This window comes from Eubalaena glacialis, chromosome 2 (genome assembly GCF_028564815.1).
Source record: "Eubalaena glacialis isolate mEubGla1 chromosome 2, mEubGla1.1.hap2.+ XY, whole genome shotgun sequence".
Classification (NCBI taxonomy): domain Eukaryota; kingdom Metazoa; phylum Chordata; class Mammalia; order Artiodactyla; family Balaenidae; genus Eubalaena; species Eubalaena glacialis.
In genome coordinates, this window is record NC_083717.1 from 42,192,492 (window position 1) to 42,211,289 (window position 18,798).

The following is an 18,798-nucleotide window of genomic DNA, read 5'->3' on the forward strand; positions in this document are numbered from 1 at the left end:
CAGGTGGAGGCTATAGAGAGGGAGGGCTTAGTAGCCAGACTGGCCTGCCTTCTTAGAAAGCTGGGATGTTAGGCACAGTACCCAATTCAAACAGAGGCCCAGCTGGCAGAACAGGAGTGGGTCTAGAACCCAGATGAGAACCAGTGCTTCAGGAAGACAGGGCTGCTAAAAACCCTCCTACTTAAAGATTGTTCTAGAGGCCAGAGCAGGGCTGACCCTACAGTGGAGAGGCACACGGCATCACCATTACTGTGAGAACCAGACAAAGTGCAACTGACCCCTCGTCCCTTAACACTCCAGGCTGCTTGGAACCCTCACCTGCAGTGGGCACACGGCACTGTCCTCCTGGCTAAAGAAAGGCACAGATTTGGAAGAAACTTGGCAAAGGTATCTCAAATTTGTCAACCATCCTAAAAATTTACCATGTTACCAACAAACAGTTGCAAAGCCAAGAGGAACGTTTCTAAGCTTTCAGTTATAAAAAGCCAACTTGATCAACCACGCTAGAAGGAAGACTGCATCATCTTTACATTTGATTTTTAAAGGTTCTCTATAAATATATTACAAAATCATTGTCATGTGAAAAGGAAATCAAAGAATCCACAGCCCAAAACTTGTAGGGAAAAAAAGTATGATAAAGAGTGGGCAGGTAATTGATTTAAAAAATATATCATGTTCCCTTTCTAGATTGTGTGATGTCTGAACTATTTGGCAGCTTTTGTTTTTTTAATTAATAGAACTTTTTTTTTTTTTTTTGGTTTTAGGTCCACAGAAAAATTGAACAGAAAGCACAGAGAGCTCCCCCTCACACACTCTCACCTCCAGTTTATCTGGCAGCTTTTTAAAATTTGTAATCTGTTGTGATTTCTCATCCTAAAGAAAAATCTACTCTGTGTCTAATTTTATGTCTGTTGTTTTTGTTCTTTTTCTTTAAGAGTGCCTTCACAGTCTCGCAAGCTTCAAGCCCCACAAAGCCCAGACCCCTTCCTGTCCCCTCTTAAGTCTGTTTTATTCTCACTGCAATGCCACAAGGTGGGCATATCAGAGCAAAACTGGGAACTGAGCTACAGGGAGGGTAAACAATGTGCCCTGGAGGCACAGAATGAATCACTGGGGCCCAGAACTAGCACCCAGATTCTTCTAGACAGAGCCCTGCCATCAGTCCTCTCCTGCTGAGTGCCGAGCCCAGCTCACCTCTGCAGGCAGGTGGGCAACTTCACTTTCTCATCTAGGAACAGGGACCATAATAGCAACAGGCTCGTGATCCCTTAGCCACACACCTGAAATTCAAGAATCTCAAAAAACCGAAAGTTTTTCCAAACTCAACAGCAGCAGAATCTGACTTGAATGGATCAGAGGTTATGGCTTATCCTCATTGACCCAGTTTTGTGTGAATATTTATACGTTTTGCTGTTTGATTTCAAATGCTGCCCCTGAACCCACAAGGCCTGTTGTGCCATACACAAGACAAGCACTGTAGTTGCTTTTCTCAAGTCTGCAGAGCTCTGAATTCTGAAATACATCTGGCCCCAGGGGCTTTGATAAGGGCTTCTAAACCTGAGTCTGCTTCATGGGGTGGTGGTAAGGATGGAAATTGGTAAAGCATAGAACAGGCTTGCAGAAGTACATGACGCTCACCAGATGTAGGTGGTAGTGGTAGTTGTAACCGTGACCATCAGTACCATTACTGCCCTCAGAGCAGACAAGAAAGAAGGGAGAATCCTCATTTCAATCTGAGTAACGTGTCCTCTTAAAACTTTACTTGAGAGCTGAGCTTGACACCTGGATACTGACACCAACTCTATGCCCGTTTGGAGTACACTCACTCCAGGCCCTCGGAGCTCTTTCACACACCTGGATTCTGATGAAGCCTGGTACCTGCAAGGGTAGCAGGAACCTGAGGTCCATTCCCAGGGCCCCACTGGTTAACCAGGCTACCCCAAAGATCTCTGGGGCCCCACTCCCTTTCTCTAAAAGATGGGGGATGATAGCTAATTGTGGTCTGTGTTATAGGCTGAATTGTGTCCCCCCCCAAAAAAATTCATATGTTGACATTATCTCAGAATATGACCCTATTGGGACATAAGATCTTTATGGAGGCCATCTTGTTAAAATGAGGTCATGAGGGTTGAAATAAACCTAATATGACTGGTGTCCTTATAACAAGAGGAAATTTGGACACAAAGACATAATGTGAAGAGACACAGGGAGGCCACCTACAGGCCAAGGAGAGAGACCTGGAACAGAACCCTCCCTCCCAGCTTCCGAAGGAACCAATCCCGAAGACACCTTGGTTTGGACTTCTGGCCTCTAGAACTGTGAGAAATGGGGGAAGGGCAAAGGACAAACATCAGAAAGAGCAGATAAAGTCTAAATCACAGAGAAAAATAGAGTGAAGGACACACAGCAGACAGGGAACTCATACCGGATCCACGGTCAAGGGCTCTTCAGCCAAAGCCCTCTGCTGGGGTGGGCTCACAAAACGCATTTTGAAAATACATCCCATATCAGGATCTCCAGGGCTGGCAGGATAAGGCAAATACACTCAGGTGCATCTCTCTGAGCACATCCCGCTGTGTCCCTTTTTGAGCATACTTCCACAGGTCTTAAAAACACCATGCCAAACACCCAAGTCCTAACCTCCTTGCTCACCAGGGAAAGGAAAGGTCAATTTATCACACACACACACACACACACACACACACACACACACTCACACACCCCTTTTTAGAGTAGATCTGACTTACTGGATCTTGAGGGATTGGAATGTCTTTGGTTGGTGGAGAGGTGGGCTTGCTCAGAAGCAGCAAAGGGTCTACAAGGCCAGGAGCTGTAAAACCCTTAAGCCAGGTCATCTTTGACTTCACAAGAGCTGTCTGGAATGAACTAGAAGAGCATCTCCACCCAAGGTCCCCCAAAAGAACTCATTCTCTACGATGTCCCCACTGGTGATCAATGCAAACTCTCGGTGCTCAGGGCCGCAACTGATTAGTTCAGAGGTAATGCATAGAATAACTAAATCCTCTCAGAAGAGGAAATTGCCTTTTTTTTAAAAGATGACACCTTTGCCTCCCAAGAGCCCCATCTGCGTCTGGAGCTCCCTCTTCCCGGGCACCAAGATTCAGCCTATTTGTCAGCAGCTGAAGCACACGTCTGAACTTCTAAGAATGCCCCCCTACCTTTCTCTGTGACAGGGACAGAGAGTGAGACATTAGATACCATTATCTAGATTTATTTATGTAAAATGCCTGGAAAATCATCACCCACCCTGGGCCAATCAAGCCTGCCAGCAAAGTAGAATATACTAATTTGCAGTCCCGGACCAGTTCAGCGCTGCTTTCAGGTTTGCCTGTCTGAGCTCCACTTCCCAGCCTGGAACACCAGACCCTCCAGTGAGCACACAAAGCTTTCTTTTCCATTAAGCAAAGATCAAAGAACAAAGATTACAAATGGCAAGAAATTCCCAGGGAACATCCCCATGTCAACACTCTGAGCGCCAGGCGTGTTGGCAGGACCTGTAATCCTGCTCCAGGCGCCCAGAGCCACCTTTGCCCCCAAGGCCCAGCTCACCGATGTGCTTCCTGGGCCATGTAATAGGCTCTGCGATTCAAGCGTCCATGCACGCATCTTCAGGGGCCTTCTGGACGCCTGCCAGGCCGTTTAGTCTCTGTTCTTGATTTCAAAGGTGGCTCCAGGTCGCCTATCCCAGCAAAGATGGGCAGGGAATGTCAACAAATGCCCACTCACACACTTTCACACCAGCTGAGACAGACTTCCTTCCCCTCACCCTGAAGGGTGCATGGTGACAGATTCCCAAAGAGCACATCGCCTGAGCACCAAGTTGGATGAGAGCTGGGCTGGCCCTGTTATGTTCTTTACCTGAGACCACATTTGCTCAGGAAAACATTTCCCACAGCCAAGTGTCTGCTTGGCTGAGGGAAGACACCATGACAGGGCAGGTGCCCATCTAGTCGAGGCAAACAGTCTGCCAGGCACGGGCCTGCTGGGGTAAGGAGTCGGTGACAATTAGCTGCTTACAGCTGGGACACCAAAAGATTCAGCTGTTCCTCCATGTAAACTTGGATGGTCCCCTGAGAAGCAGAAGGAAAAGAGCAATACCACCAGAGCCAACAAATAGTTGCTGGATGAGTAAAAGACCCTTTAGTGTAAGTAGGCCAGGACTCCATGCTTCCCTGCTAACTATTCAAGTGTAGGACACGCTGCCCCATTTCACGCAAAATTTAGCAGAATACATCAGGAAAGCGGGTCCTACGACACGAAGCTCCTGTTGCAGTAGTGGAAGGTTTAACGTGGTCACTAAGGTTTAGTTTACCTTAACTTCCCTCTGAGTGCTACAGAGCAACCCCTCCTACTGCAGGTCAACCCCCACTCCCTGCCTCGAACACTGAACCACCCCACATTGTGCACATCTTAGAACACGTGTGCCGGCTCTGTGCCCGCTCAGCTAGGCTGAACTACATTTCCCAGAACTCCCTTTTCTTGTGTGTTTCCTGTTAGCATGGGCTCCAAGAAAGAGTCTCTCAGGAGAGTTGCAAGACAGAAGGGAAGCGGCAGCTATTTTGTAGCACAGAGGTTGTTGCTGATCAGCTGACTCACCTCTTTGATGTGAAGCAGCAGCTGGTCTTGTCATTGCTCTCTTCTCCCCCTGAATTTTCCTTCCCTGTCTCTGACTCCTGGGCCGGGGATATGTGTGTCCAGCTCCATGAGGAAGGGCTCTGGCTCCTGCAGGATATCCTTATCACCAAGGTCAGAGGCAATAAGAACAGATGTGGAGTTCAGTTCATCCTTATGGGATTCTAGCTTATGCGCATGGGGTTCCAGCCTGCTTGTGATCTCCCCTTCCTGACCACTTGCCTGGGGGCTTCAAGTTCTAGCAATGGACTGAGACAGCCTTGCAGAGATGGCCTATCCAGTGTCTTTAATCACATAAGCCAAGTCCCTGTAGAACATGAATTACCTATTTATTCTGATTCTTGAGATGAACCCCATCCAATACAACAAATAAGGGACTTTAGAGGCAAAATCCCTTTTAAAAAAGGGATAGGTGGAGAGGCTCATGCAAGATATAAAAATCAGCCAGCACAGATTATGGCATATAGTCAAAACTCAGTAAATATCAGCCAATTTTAAATGGACAGGGTTTTTGTGAAGATGAAAGAATTAATGTTTGTGAAAATGTTTTGAGAACTATGAGATACTATTCAAATGTCAGTTTTTTTTTTCTTTGCTACTTTAGAACTATTTTCTAGTTTTGTTATTTTTTTTTAACATCTTTATTGGAGTATAATTGCTTTACAATAGTGTGTTAGTTTCTGCTTTATAACAAAGTGAATCAGCTATACATATACATATATCCCCATATCCCCTCCCTCTTGTGTCTCCCTCCCACTCTCCCTATCCCACCCCCCTAGATGGTCACAAAGCACCGAGCTGATCTCCCTGTGCTATGCGGCTGCTTCCCACTAGCTATCTATTTCACATTTGATAGTGTATATATATCCATGCCACTCTCTCACTTAGTCCCAGCTTACCCTTCCCCCTCCCCGTGTTCTCAAGTCCATTCTCTACATCTGCGTCTTTATTCCTGTCCTGCCCCTAGGTTCTTCAGAACCTTTTTTTTTTTTTTAGATTCCATCTGTATGTGTTAGCATACGGTATTTGTTTTTCTCTTTCTGACTTACTCACTCTGTATCCGGTTTTCATTATTTCTACACTTAGTGATGTTACTTATATTATCAGTTATATGGACAAAGTCTCTTGATGTATCTGAGGAGACAAATTCTAATTCTTTCATATTAGTAACATGTCATTTGGAAAACGTATTTCTGTACCAAATGCCACCTTCTGTGAACTCCACCTGTGTGCTCTGTTCTACTTGTGCTAAAGGCTCACACAAGTTCCCAGACCAATCTCAGCATGGGCAGGGTATGCACGGCTGCCCCCTGTCTACTTCTCCTTCCCCCAGTGGGACATGAAATGAAGTCCTGTTTCCCGAACTGGCATCCAATGGCCAGATCCCACTGTTGAGCTCCTACTCTATGAACCAAATAGTCTTGTTTCCAGACACACTTGATAGCTAGTGTCCTGGGAGAGCTGTGGAACCAGTCACACTCTTTCTTCTCTCAAACATGGGATAAACCCACCATCTCCAACCCAGTCCCTTCTGTTTCATTCTTGGCCTGTTATTCTACTTCCAACAAATACTCCTAATTGGGCTGGGGTCCTGGAGCCATCCTCCCCAACCCACAAGACCTGACATTTTGTTGTCTTCTTACAGTGACTCTCCTGGAATGACTGCTATTTCCCACTAGGCTTTAGAGGATTCCACTGCTGCCTTTGCAGCCACAGGATGGAATGACCTGGCACAGTCCAATTCTAGAATTAGGAATGAGACCACTCTGCCCCTTGGGGATTGTGACTGGTCCATTCAGGTGCCTCTCCCAACGCAGCCCAAGAGGCCAGGTTAGTCCTCTCTAGTTAACTCTCCCTCCACTTGGCTGCAACTAGCAGATGGAGCCATAATGCCTTAGATCCCAAGTTTACCTTAGTTACCTTAGTTTTAGTCTCCCAACCTAGAAAGACGCCGGAGGTAGCCCCAGGGAGGTGTCTGTGCTTCAGGAAAAACGTTCAGTGATTGGATCCTGATTCAAACCAACCAACCACAAAGGACATATTTAAAACAATCAGGGAAATGTTAATATGGGTAGCGTATTAGATAGTATGAAGGGAACCATTGTTAATTGTTTTGGGTGTGATAATTGCAAGGCAGTTTTTTAAAAGTCCCTAACAGTTAGAGATTTATGTTGAACTACTTACAGGTGAAATGATATGGGATTTGTTTTAAAATAATGCAGAAAAAAATAAATGGGGGAATGAGATTAAAACAAGATGGGCAAAATGGTGATAATTGTTAAATCTGGGTAAGGGTGTGTGGAGTTCAAAAAACTATTCCCTCTATAGCAGAAATTAACACAACATCGTAAATCAACTATACTTCAACTTAAACATTTTTTTTAACTATTCTCTCTACGTTTTGTACTGATCGAAATTTTCCATGTTAAATTTTTTGTTGTTGTTGTTGAAAACATACAGAGACTTTCTACCTAAAGCTGAGTTTCTACCCTATCAGTGCTCGTGAGGACCCCAACTCCAGTCAGGAAATAGGAATCCAAAATGGACAGAGAAAATCTGGGTTTTCTCCCAGAAAAATGGCACCAGGAATGAATGAACACAGAATCCTGGAGTTCTCTTTTAAGCTTACTCTCCCTGGATTCTAAAAGCTGCAATTTATTGACCAACTTTTAGTGGCTATGTCCAAGACTATCAGACTCTAAGCGGAAGTAAAGGCTAGAAATAAGAATGCACAAAGCAGTTCAGATTTTTTTTTAACAAATTTACTTTTAGTATGTCTTGAAATATATGTGTAATATAAATGTATTTACAATGAAAGAGTAATTACTGTTTGAGGAAGCAATGAAACATGCTATCAAGTTCAAATTGCCCTCAAATGTTAATAAACATATAGGCAACAAAAACTACTCTCCATATTAGATTTGACCATTAATATGAAATAGAACCCCAACCTGCACTGTCAAACAGAAAATTTTTCACTCTTTCAGATTATATTGTTACCCAATAAAAATACTAGTACATTTTGAGTCTTGATGGAGTTTTCAAGGGGTTCTAAGCCAGTTAGGATTTCCAAAATCATCATGAAAAATTTCACCCTGCCTTTCTTAATTGATATCTAACTTCAACTTTCTTACACAGTGTTGGAAACTCACCCTGCACAGTGGATGGTATATGTGTGTGGAAATCCTCATCTCTTTTCCTGTGAGATGACAATCCAATTACGATACCAACAGCCCCTCTTGCCCAATGGTCAATGAGTCATTCAATCAGCAAATAGGTATTGAATTGCTATGATGTTTCAGGCACTTCCAGAGGCAGAGGCTTTAAGGAAATGGGCATATTCCGTGACACAGTAATGAAAGCTAACATTGGAAGCGTATTTTTGCAGCTTACAAAGTACAAAGAATAGAACTCTCTTACTATCTGAGCGAGTCTCTGAATTGCAGTTTTCTCATTTGAAAAGGAAGGACAATATCATCACCCAGCTGAACAGTTTTGGGGAGTTTTTTGGGTTTTGTTGGGCTTCTTTTTTTTTTTTTTTTTTTTTGCTTTTATTCAAAAAATAAAATTGTTGAGCAACCACTTTGCGCCAGGGGTTATATTTCTATTGCTATCACAGACAGTTGCCGTAATGATCCTATGAACTGCGATAGTACCTAGCATCCAGCTTGGCTGAGTGCAAGCCATTCACTACCCATTCACTAATTTCATTGGATTCTTTCCCGAGATCCCCTCCTGGCCCACGTTCCCAGCCTGCCTCTGTGGCAGTTATTCAGTCTCCTTTCTGCCACTCTGCCTCAGGCTTCGAAGTCCAGTCCACCATGGGAAGCATCCAATGTCAGCACAGCACCCTGATGGGCCGGGCTCCCCCCAGCACTGCCAACGTGACCCAGACGGGGTGGTAGGCTGTGGAACTGGAGACAGGGGGAACCAGTCAGTTCCACTGTAGTGAATTAGACTAAAACGTTTAACTGTTTCTGATGCTGCTGAATTCTTGGGAACCACTTGAACAAGTAGTGCTTTGTGCTTTCTCATTCTTGGCAAAGCTGACCCACAAAGAGGGCTCCCTCAGAGCCTACAAGGGGGATGGGGGCGGGGAGAGGCCCTGAATGGCTAGGCAGGCTTTCCCATTGGAAACCAGGAGTCCCACTCCTCAGCCATTAGTCACACCAATCTCCATTTTCCCTGTCACATTGTCTTAGTTCTCACTTCTGACCAAGGAACCCCATTAATTTTCTGTGATGTACATTCCAAATTCCATCACCTCGGTTCTTTGAAATTCAAAGAGCTGGATTAATGAACCACAAACTTCAAGCAAATTGGCTACGTAATCCATCACATCTGACCGCAGTTTTGCCACTGCCTCGAATTCCAAAGAACGGCAGAAATTTCCCAGGCTGCTTTTGAAAATGAACACAGAAGCCTGAAACAGCAGCCTACGCTGCGTTCATCATTTCTAGAAACGTTATGTGTCTTCTGTGTGCTGGAAATTAAACGGTCTCATTCTCCCCCTGGTATTTTATTGTTACAAATTTAACCTGTTCAAATGTTATATTAAATTCCAGTCTTTTCCAGAATAATCTACATTTAATTTCTCATTCCGCCAACTATTCAAAATATCCCTCTTGGCAGAAAAGCTATGTGAATTGCAAACTCTTTTAGATTTTGTTGAGGTCTTAAGAACACTACTTACCCATGTATTCAACTGAGGCCCTTTTATTCCATTTCATTTCCCCAAACTCCTTTCATATAATGTCAGAGTCACAAAAACCAGGAGCAGTGACTGGCCACAGTCATTCACCTTTCCTTCAGTGGTGAAAATGGCATTAATGTCTGCAAATGAAAAAATATATATCAAACTAATTACCGTCTTTTCCTCCAAAGCAAAAGATAATCTAACACCGTTCTTTTGGACATAATGCCATTTATTTCACATAAGGGGGTTTTTGTGTGCTCAAAAACGATGGTGTTTAATACGTGTGAATCAAAACCCAAATTAGCTGATTAACTGATGTGTCTGAGAATGAAATGAAGAATCCATATGCTGTGAAAATTGTCAAAAGCACAGAAGAAATGTCATGTCAGGTGAGACTAGTTCAGAATTTCTCTGCTGGTGAAACAAAAGATGCTTTTTTTTAAAAGCACCATAGCATAAAACTTTGGTTAGCTGGGATGGTCAGGAAATGAATCATTGCTGGATTGTTAAGTTGTCCAGAGGGCTGAAGGCAAGGTTTTTTGTTTTGTTTTGTTTTGTTTGTCCACACCACGAGGCATGTGGGATCTTAGTTCCCCCACCAGGGATCGAACCCGCACCCTCTGCATTGGAAGGACAGAGTCTTAACCACTGGACCACCAGGGAAGTCCCTGAAGGTAAGTTCTTTAAGTAACCAAAGTTTTTTGTTTATCTTAACCATTTCCCTATTAACATGGCTTGCTCATTCAGAATCATCACTATGAACACCAAAAATTATTTACTGAAGGCCTAGGGACTATGAATTGGGAGGGTTTTGTCCCTTCATTAAGTTGCCCCAAATGGTGCTGGATGTGCCCGAGGATGACCTCAAAACTGAATTCTCTGTGTCCTGACTTTCAGGTTGGGCTCTAGAAGACTGAGTCTCAGACAGTTGACATGATACTGGGGTGACGTCCAAGGTGTCATTTCTGATGATGAAGTATTTACCTTCCCCAAATTCCTGACCTTCAGTAAGAATTGGTTAAGATGTACATCATGTAGAATGTATGCAAACTAAAGGCTCCCATCATGTTCTTTTTTGCGAGAAGAAACCCCTGCCGAGATCGTTTCTTTAATAGTCACCATCATCTACAGGGTGTGATGGGGAATCCCAGTCCTAACTAATCCAATCTTGAGCTACAGAGGAGAAAAGACAAAATTAGATTCTCAAGTAGAGCTTACTGGCTCTGGCAGTCAAATGCCTCACTGAAAATTCTAGAAAACCACAGGAAAAATCCAGGCTGACAGAGAAAACTGACAATATCATTATCACTGAAATGCTACCAGGTGACACTTCAAGATAAACTGATCCATGAATTTAACTACTGGTATAACATCTCTGTGTTTCTGATTTGTAAAAATTTTTGGAGTGCCAAGTTCTAAACATTTACATCTGGACTTCAGTGTGTATACATTTTCCAGAAACCTGAAGCTGTTTAAAGTGATTACAAACATTTTATTTTTCCCATTTTGTGGGGAGGTCAGTACATTTCAAAACACATCATGTGGTTTCTTGCCTGCTTAAGCAAGAGATGCAGGGCCTCAATTTTTCTTCTCTCAGGGTCACGGGCATACCTATGCATACCTTGTACTTGATCACAGAGCAATGAGACAGTGTTCCTTGGGATTTTCTTCCCAGTTGGGTAGCTTTAGGAATATTTCTGAATATGTTTTTATCTGTGAAATACAGAACATAATAGTACCTACCTCAGAAGGTTAGTGTGACAGTTAAAATAGACAATGCAAGTAAACAGACAAGCATGATGTACCCACTAAAAGGAAGACGAACTTTCTTGGCCTCTATATCAATTTATCCTGGATTCTGTGCCTTCTCTAGTTCTTCTGTTTTCTCCTTGATCATGTAGCTGTCATCCAGCTCTTTTCATGTTTCTGGACTACCCGCTCCTTTTAATTTTCCATTTCATATTAACTGTGGGTTGCCAAAATAAAATGCAACTTCTTAGAACTGTGTGTAAAGCAAGAGAAAATAGGCCCTGAATTAGGGCCTCTCCTCTGCCCTAAAATCCTTCCTGAGAGACTTTATGACAGTTATGTCTGATGGATACTGGATAGTAGTCTACTTCCCTTTCCCAGCAGCCGTGTCCTGGATGGCTGTGATTTCCACGAGTCTGACCCATCAGGTATGATAAAAGACCATGTCTCCATGTAATCTTCCCAAAACATTCCTCACATGATCAATCTTGCCCAAGAATTAGGGCCTGCAATCAATGCATCCTAATGAAACATAGAATTTTTTCAAAATGTTGTAGGTTGAAGAAAGTGCAAAATTTTACCTATGCGGTATTTTTAATATAAATTTATTTATTTTATTTATTTATTTTTGGCTGCGTTGGGTCTTTGTTGCTATGCGCAGGCTTTCTCTAGTTGTGGAGAGCAGGGGCTACTCTTTGTTGCGGTGCATGGGCTTCTCATTGTGGCGGCTTCTCTTGTTGTGGAGCACAGGCTGTAGGCGCATGGGCTTCAGTAGTTGTGGCATGCGGGCCCAGTAGTTGTGGCTCATGGGCTCTAGAGCACATAGGCTTAGTTGCTCCACAGCATGTGGTATCTTCCTGGACCAGGGATTGGACGTGTGTCCCCTGCATTGGCAGGTGGATTCTTAACCACTGCACCACCAGGGAAGTCCGCAGTATTTTTTTTAAAGTACCTGAATCTAGTCAAGCCTCTAGACCTAACTTTTTTTTCTTAGAAGGGAGGAGAAACTATTATAAATTGAAAGAGATATAAGAGCGGGACCAACGAAATGCAGTGTGAAGACATTGTTTGAAATCTAATTGGAAGAATCGAACCAGAAGAATCAAAGCATTTTGGGACTTTCCTAGTGGCGCAGTGGTTGGGAGTCTGCCTGCCAGTGCAGGGGACACGGGTTGGAGCCCTAGTCCAGGAAGATCCCACATGCCGCGGAGCAACTAAGCCCGTGCGCCACAACTACTGATCCCGTGTGCCACAACTACTGAAGCCCACGCGCCTAGAGCCTGTGCTCTGCAACAAGAGAAGCCACCACAAAGAGAAGCCTGTGCACAGCAATGAAGACCCAATGCAGCCAAAAATAAATAAATAAAATAAATAAATTTATAAAAAGAAAAGAATCGAAGCATTTTGATACAATCATGGAGCATTAAACACGAAAGAGGTATTCTATGATATTAAGGAATGATTGTTATTTTTGTTGTGATGATGATATATTATGGTTTTTTTTTAATCTTTGTCTATTGAAGATACATACATATATATTCACAGGTGAGTGATATGATAATTGTTATTTTTGGTGAAGATGATATTGTAGTTATATATATATATTTTTTAAGTCTTTTTCTATTGAAGATACATACAGATAAATTCGCAGGTGAGTGTTACGATGTTTAGAATTTCCTGTATAGCTCTCCAGCCAAAAAAGAATGTGTGTGTGTGTGTGTGTTTGTGTTAAAGGGGTAGAAAATGAAAATAACAGGATATTGATAAGTCTCGAAGCTGAGGAAGGATATGTAGGGATTTATTATACTCTTCTCCTAACCTTTTGTAAGTTTGAAATTTTTCCAAATGAGCCTTTAAATTTATAGGCTGATACATTTTTAGAATTTCATCTTAGCTCACACATTAAAGCACCATGCTCCCTGTGATGGAAGGCCAACCGAGCCTTCCATCATCACTCATTTAGCACCTACTGTGCCCCCAGCCAGGCAGCTCTGAGACATCAAGCTCATTAGCAACCATTCCTAATGTAGCCTTTGACACTTGGATGCATTTCTTTTTATCTAATCAATTTTGCAAAATCATGGTCACCATGAGCCTCTTATTTGAGGTTAGCACAATTTGAGAGACAATTCAATGTGTCATTTTTGACCTTGTATCAAATCGCAAGTATTTTTAATTAATATATAGACACATATAAAGGCAGCATCAATTGTTATTAACCAAGTTAATGAAAATTTATACAATGAAACAGCTTACCTCTCTCAATCTTCTTTGGCTTCAGTTCCTTTGGTCTTTCCAATCTGTTAAGCACCGCTAAGGCTATTTTTGGAATCCCTCATTACTTCCAAATAAAGAGTCTCAGTTCTTTAATACTTTGAGTCTAGCAAAAACAGCATGTACCTGAGAATCAGGAAATAGAAACTCATGCCCAAGACTCTGCCAGCATGAAGTTTGTGACTTGAGAAAGTCACTTTTCTGCTCTGAGTCTTGGTCTCCGAATGTAGGAAGTAAGGCTAATTGTACCTGTCACACATTTTATAAGGATTATAGAAAATTATACCGACCCCTATATTATGAGGATTATGCAAAAATATACAAGACGTGAAAAGTAATGTTTAATCACTTGAGAGGCAGGAACTGACACCTCAAGACACCTGAGACCTCGGTTCAAGCCTTCCTACTCTCACAGCAAAAATATCCATGCCCTGGGCCACCTTCGTGTTCATTTGGATACTGGAGTTCTTGTGCCTCTGAGAACACCGTGAGGGATAGATACAGTGGCAGCATGTCCTAGAGGCATCTGGGGTGATGCATGGCTGGCCTTACACCCAGTTAACCCCAGAGACGGTTAAACAACATTCCCCCACCATGTTCTTCACCTCGGCGACCAGTGATGGTGCCTCACTGCAGCACTGCAACACAGTGAGGATATATCAGAATTCCAGGGGTGTCTTTGTATAAGCTCCCCTTGATAGCACTTCTCTAAGACTTCCTTTGTTGTATAACGCCAGTACCGCTGATGCAAAATATCAAAGGAAATAAATCTGCCCCTCACATCCCGCACCAAGTCTATGCCAGTAGTGCATTCAAGCAACAGACACAAGCATTCACCCCAAGACCATTCTCTATGGGCAAGGAAATCCAATGATCCAAATAAGAGGGGGTCAGGAAAGGAAATGAATGTCTTATCTAACAGGATCATGAAAACCTTGAAAGTGGCACCCAGGAGGACTGGAGGGGTGTTAAGGGTGAATAGAACATTGTATAAAGATGAATAGTGGCCGTCCCTGCAGTGTTGAGTTAAACCAGTGGCCAAGAACCACCTCTGATTACTTCCCTGGAAACTCAGCCTCATGAGCTGAGCCCTAAAGGACATGGGTAGGCAGGTGGCCTCGGACCTTCCAGTGAATGAGTCTAGAATAAGTGTCAGTGTCTCAGAGCCCACATCTGTTCATAACACCAGCCTTGAGTCAGCCCTGGTTTGCCCACCCCCAGGCCACCCCACTGTCCCAGCACCCCAAGGCCTTACACAGTCTCCCAGCGCCCCCTTCTCCTGCCTGATGGGGCGAGACCACTGTGATCTGAGAACAATTCCTTCCACATACATGATACTGGATTTCGGTTCTTTCTAATAAACAGGAGCAGATCTCTACCGGGTCAGCCTGCCCCTTCCCATTCTCACTCTGAATTAGACTTAGAACCTTACAAAGTTGGAGGGGTCTCTAAGAGACCAAATCCCTTGTATCCCTTGGTTCTGTTCTGCTCAGACCCTGAGCAAAAGTCTCGCCATCCCCACCTCAAACATGAATAATTCCATGTGCATTCTGGTTGCTCTCCAAAGCTTTCTGTGCAGCTTCCCTCCCTGGATTTTCGGTACGCACAGAGCAGTGTTGAAAATACCCAGTCACAGCTGCGATCTGGGCATTTGGAGAGCTCTGGGTTCCACATAGCAAGGTGGGGCGATGGATGGGCCCCCAAACTAGAGCGCATCTGATGAGCTGGAATGAATGCACGGCACCCTCCAATCTCCTGAGTGGAGCCGAACTGTGCAGTCGGAGACCCAGATCGGAGTCGGAGGCAGCTCCGGTTCTGATGAGCCTGGGGTCAACTTCCGCCCAGACCCCCAAATGAAGAGTACAGGCAAGAGAAAATCTCCATGGGGAGATTCTGATCCTTAGGCAGACAGCCAATGAGGAGGCTTCTCTGATGCAAAGAAAATGTGGAGCACAGGCTGCTGCTGCAGAACGCAGGTCCAGAGCCTCCCCTCCCATTCCTGACACCTGAACCCTCACCTTGCCCACCTTTAGGGTAAGAACCTCAGCTGGCAGAGTTAATTACAGACCGAGCTGCTCCTGTTGCAGCCTCTGCCCTGTCCATTCTACACACTGGGAGGGGGTAGAGGATGCTTTCTTCCAGTATCAGTCCCCAAATAGATACTCTCTATACAAACATTAGTTAGAATTTTTATCATAGCAGGTATGATAAATAAAACTTTTCCACCTTACGAAGATGTTGAGGTTTTTCTCCAAAGTTAAAACCCATGGGGACAGCTCTCCCCACAGTGTGCTGAGGGCAGTGGAAGTGCCCATCATACCCTCACGTGGCCATGACGAACGATGGACAGCAAATAAACTCACAGACAACACTGCAAAATCACCCCTCGCCAGCTTCTCTGAGGGCAGCATCTCCATTCCTGAGCCTCTGGATGGCCACTCCCAAACTCACCATGAGCTGGAAGGATGCAGACATCTCCTGGCCCCAAGGGAGAGAGCCTGGGGTAACTCTGACATTTCAGGCAGCCAATTCAAGAGTCACCAAATCCCAAATCTCAGGGATCCTCCGGCGTCAGAGGATGTCTACCAAGATAAAGTATCTGCAGAGTAGCGGGCAAAGAGGTAAAGCCTGGGAAGAACAATTTCACCACGATTTTAGTTATGGCTGGGAGAATGCCATAGCATCGTCTAATTGGTGTTAACATTTCATTGCTCCAAAAATATTATTGGGCGAGCATTTTGTCTGGTTTCCTTAAGGAGACAAAAAGAAATAGAAGCAGGGTTCACCACTGAAGAAGTTTGCATTTGGCTGGCCAGGAAAAAAGACTGAGGATTAGGTAAAAACCAAAGGTCAAACAGTGTAGTAATCCCTGTAAGGTCATTGGGAGGTCTGTGAACCAGACTAGAAAAGGATGCATAAAGAGAAAGCTTGAGCTTATTCAGAGCTAACACTTATTTAGCTATTACTATGTGCCATGCCATATGGTAAATTCCTCAGCAGGCCTTGAGAAAGAAACTATTATTATCTCCATTTTACAAAGGAGTAAAAGACACTTAGAAACATTGTCACCAAGGGTCAGCTAAGCCATGATGAAATTAGGCATCACCCAGACCTCTCTGATTCAAAAGCCTGTTTCTCTAACAACCATATTATTATTACTCAGTCTCACATAATGTTACCATCCTCCAAGAGGCCAAAGGGGAGAGAGGAAGGGCTAAAATGGAGTTAAAGGTAGAAGAGGGGAAGAGATTTGCACAAAGAGATGGTGTCCTGTCCTAGTTTAAAAGCAAGCGTGTCCTTTCTAACTACAATGACCTTCATTTTTTTCCCTGTGCTCATCTACATTTCCAAAATTTCTCTGATGAACACATAAAGGTGTATAAAAAATTGCAGGCTATATTGTATTAAAATGGTCAGTGGGGCAGATTCAGAGAGCTTTTAAGCAGAGGAATCAAGGTTCGTAACATTCTGCTAATGGCATCACTTCATGTCACGGAGGAGAACACTGGGGTACCAAAATAGGAGACGCCTTGCTCAGCGACACAGCAAGATGAGGGCAAAGGGGTGAGAAACCAGGGATGTACCTGGTGGGGGCTTTTTCCATCTCACCGTGTTTTGCTGAATTTTTCCAACAAGGAAGCATCAGGAAGCCAGGAACAGTTCAGGAAGATTAGCAGGGTGGCAGAGTGGAGGGTGGAACGGAATTGGGAGTGGCTGCCAGGAGAGAAACTACTGTAAGAAAGGGATGGCCAGGCTCCAGACTTGGCCTCAAGCAGGAGGCTTAGTGACAAGGAGCAGCAAAGAGAAAATGTCAGACCACAGTGAAGGAAGGCATGACAGAACCCAGAAACCAGGTGTGTCTAGAGCATGAAAGAGTGACAAGGGTGAGAGATGTATGCTCTGGAATAGAAGGCAGTGGTGCAGCAGTTGACCTTCCTGACTGGTCTATGACCCGGATATCAACCAATGTTGAACTCCAAAATCCTGAAAGCGAAGAGCAGAAGAATCTGCTCCCCACCCCCTCCCAGTCTGCCTCCACTGCCAGAGTTCAGGACACTAAATTGGCAGTTCTCAACATTTTCCCTTCAGCTACACACCCGACATTTGTTATTTCCATATACAACATGCCCCTCAAATTTTGATGAAATCATAAAAAAAAATTTGTGGAAGTAAAATGCTACCCAATATTTTATTGTTGCAGCTATTAGAAGAAATTTCATTGTGGGAAGTGGCTGATGTAAGATAGTCCCTGTGGCTCCTGGTGTGTTACCTGTACCCCTGACCATTTTTCTCCAGTTCAAGAATGTACATCAGAACATAAGTCAGTGAGTTTTCATAGAGACATAATCTTGAATCTAGTTCAATTTATTGAAAAATTGATAAGCATTGATTCTTTCACTATTGTTACAATGAATGACTTGTGAGCCCCACTCTACCGCATCAAGACTGTGTCTCTGGATTGCCCACTTGGGGATCCTTAACCCCCTAGCTATCCCCTGACCTCCTGACCACTAGGGGGCAGATGCTTAGGCATTTTCCTCACCTGGACACTACCCTGACCTCAGTCATTTTCTGACTTCCCATCTCCTGATAGATGCCTGACACTGTCCATCCCACCGACCCCCTACATTCTGGCTCCATGGATCCACCCTCCTGATCAGAATCATTGACTTTCTTCCATCAACTCATTTGCCCTGATCCTCAACCTCTCCACCCATTTCACCTTGGGCAGGGACAGTATGGTGTCATATGGATTATTCAATATTCTCCATGACATAGTCATTAGTAAGATGGTAAGGGGAGATATTGGTTAATGAAAGAAAGATACGGTAACAGGCAACAGAGAAGCTAGAGCTACAAAATGCCTAAAGGGAATGAAGATAAGAGAGCTTGCAAAACAGTAAACACATAGACTGCAGGCTCCCACCCCCACCTACCTTCTCAAGGGTCATCCCCACATATGACACTCATGTTCTTTCCATAACAGTTTCTCATGCGGCCCCTGGTCTGCCGTGTTACTCTGTTCCAAACAGCTGTGCTCTCACTTTACTTCCCCGGCAGAAATAATTAGGTGAACAATGCATAGCTCAATTCCCTTTGTCCAAACCCACTTTAACAACTTCTATATGGTTTCACCCTAACCAACAGCCAATACTCCCCCAGTGCTACTCACTGCTCAGATGGCCCAGTCTCATTTAGATGCAACACAGAAAGAAATGGGATCCCAAATAAGAGGATTCTGTTTTCCAGGAAAATTATGGCTTTGGAGCTTGGAATACTTGATGGCCTTCAAGCAGAGATTTTTCCATTAGGAAACTGGAAATATGCTTATAGGAGGAATTTAAGAAGTCCCAGCCATTATTATTAATATTATACTTATTTTATTCTTGTAAGCAAGAGAAACCTGGTATGAATTTATCAAAACT

The 18,798-nt window shown here is 43.9% G+C and overlaps 1 long non-coding RNA gene across 3 annotated transcripts in view; it reads right to left on the reverse strand.

Moving 5' to 3' along the window:
- Positions 1-8,102: 8,102 nt before the first annotated feature.
- Positions 8,103-18,798, reverse strand: part of LOC133084969 (uncharacterized) — a 32,965-nt gene continuing 22,269 nt past the window's right edge. Inside the window, exons 4-9 of one of the 3 annotated variants that reach the window (XR_009699501.1) lie at positions 13,355-13,478; positions 11,159-11,315; positions 10,971-11,062; positions 10,334-10,522; positions 9,347-9,486; positions 8,103-8,567 (exon numbers count right to left, since the gene is read on the reverse strand). This is a non-coding gene — a long non-coding RNA (uncharacterized LOC133084969). Of the gene's footprint in view, positions 8,568-9,346; positions 9,487-10,333; positions 10,523-10,970; positions 11,089-11,158; positions 11,316-13,354; positions 13,479-18,798 lie in introns of all 3 variants that reach the window. The other 2 variants (XR_009699499.1, XR_009699500.1) reach the window with 2 other exon arrangements.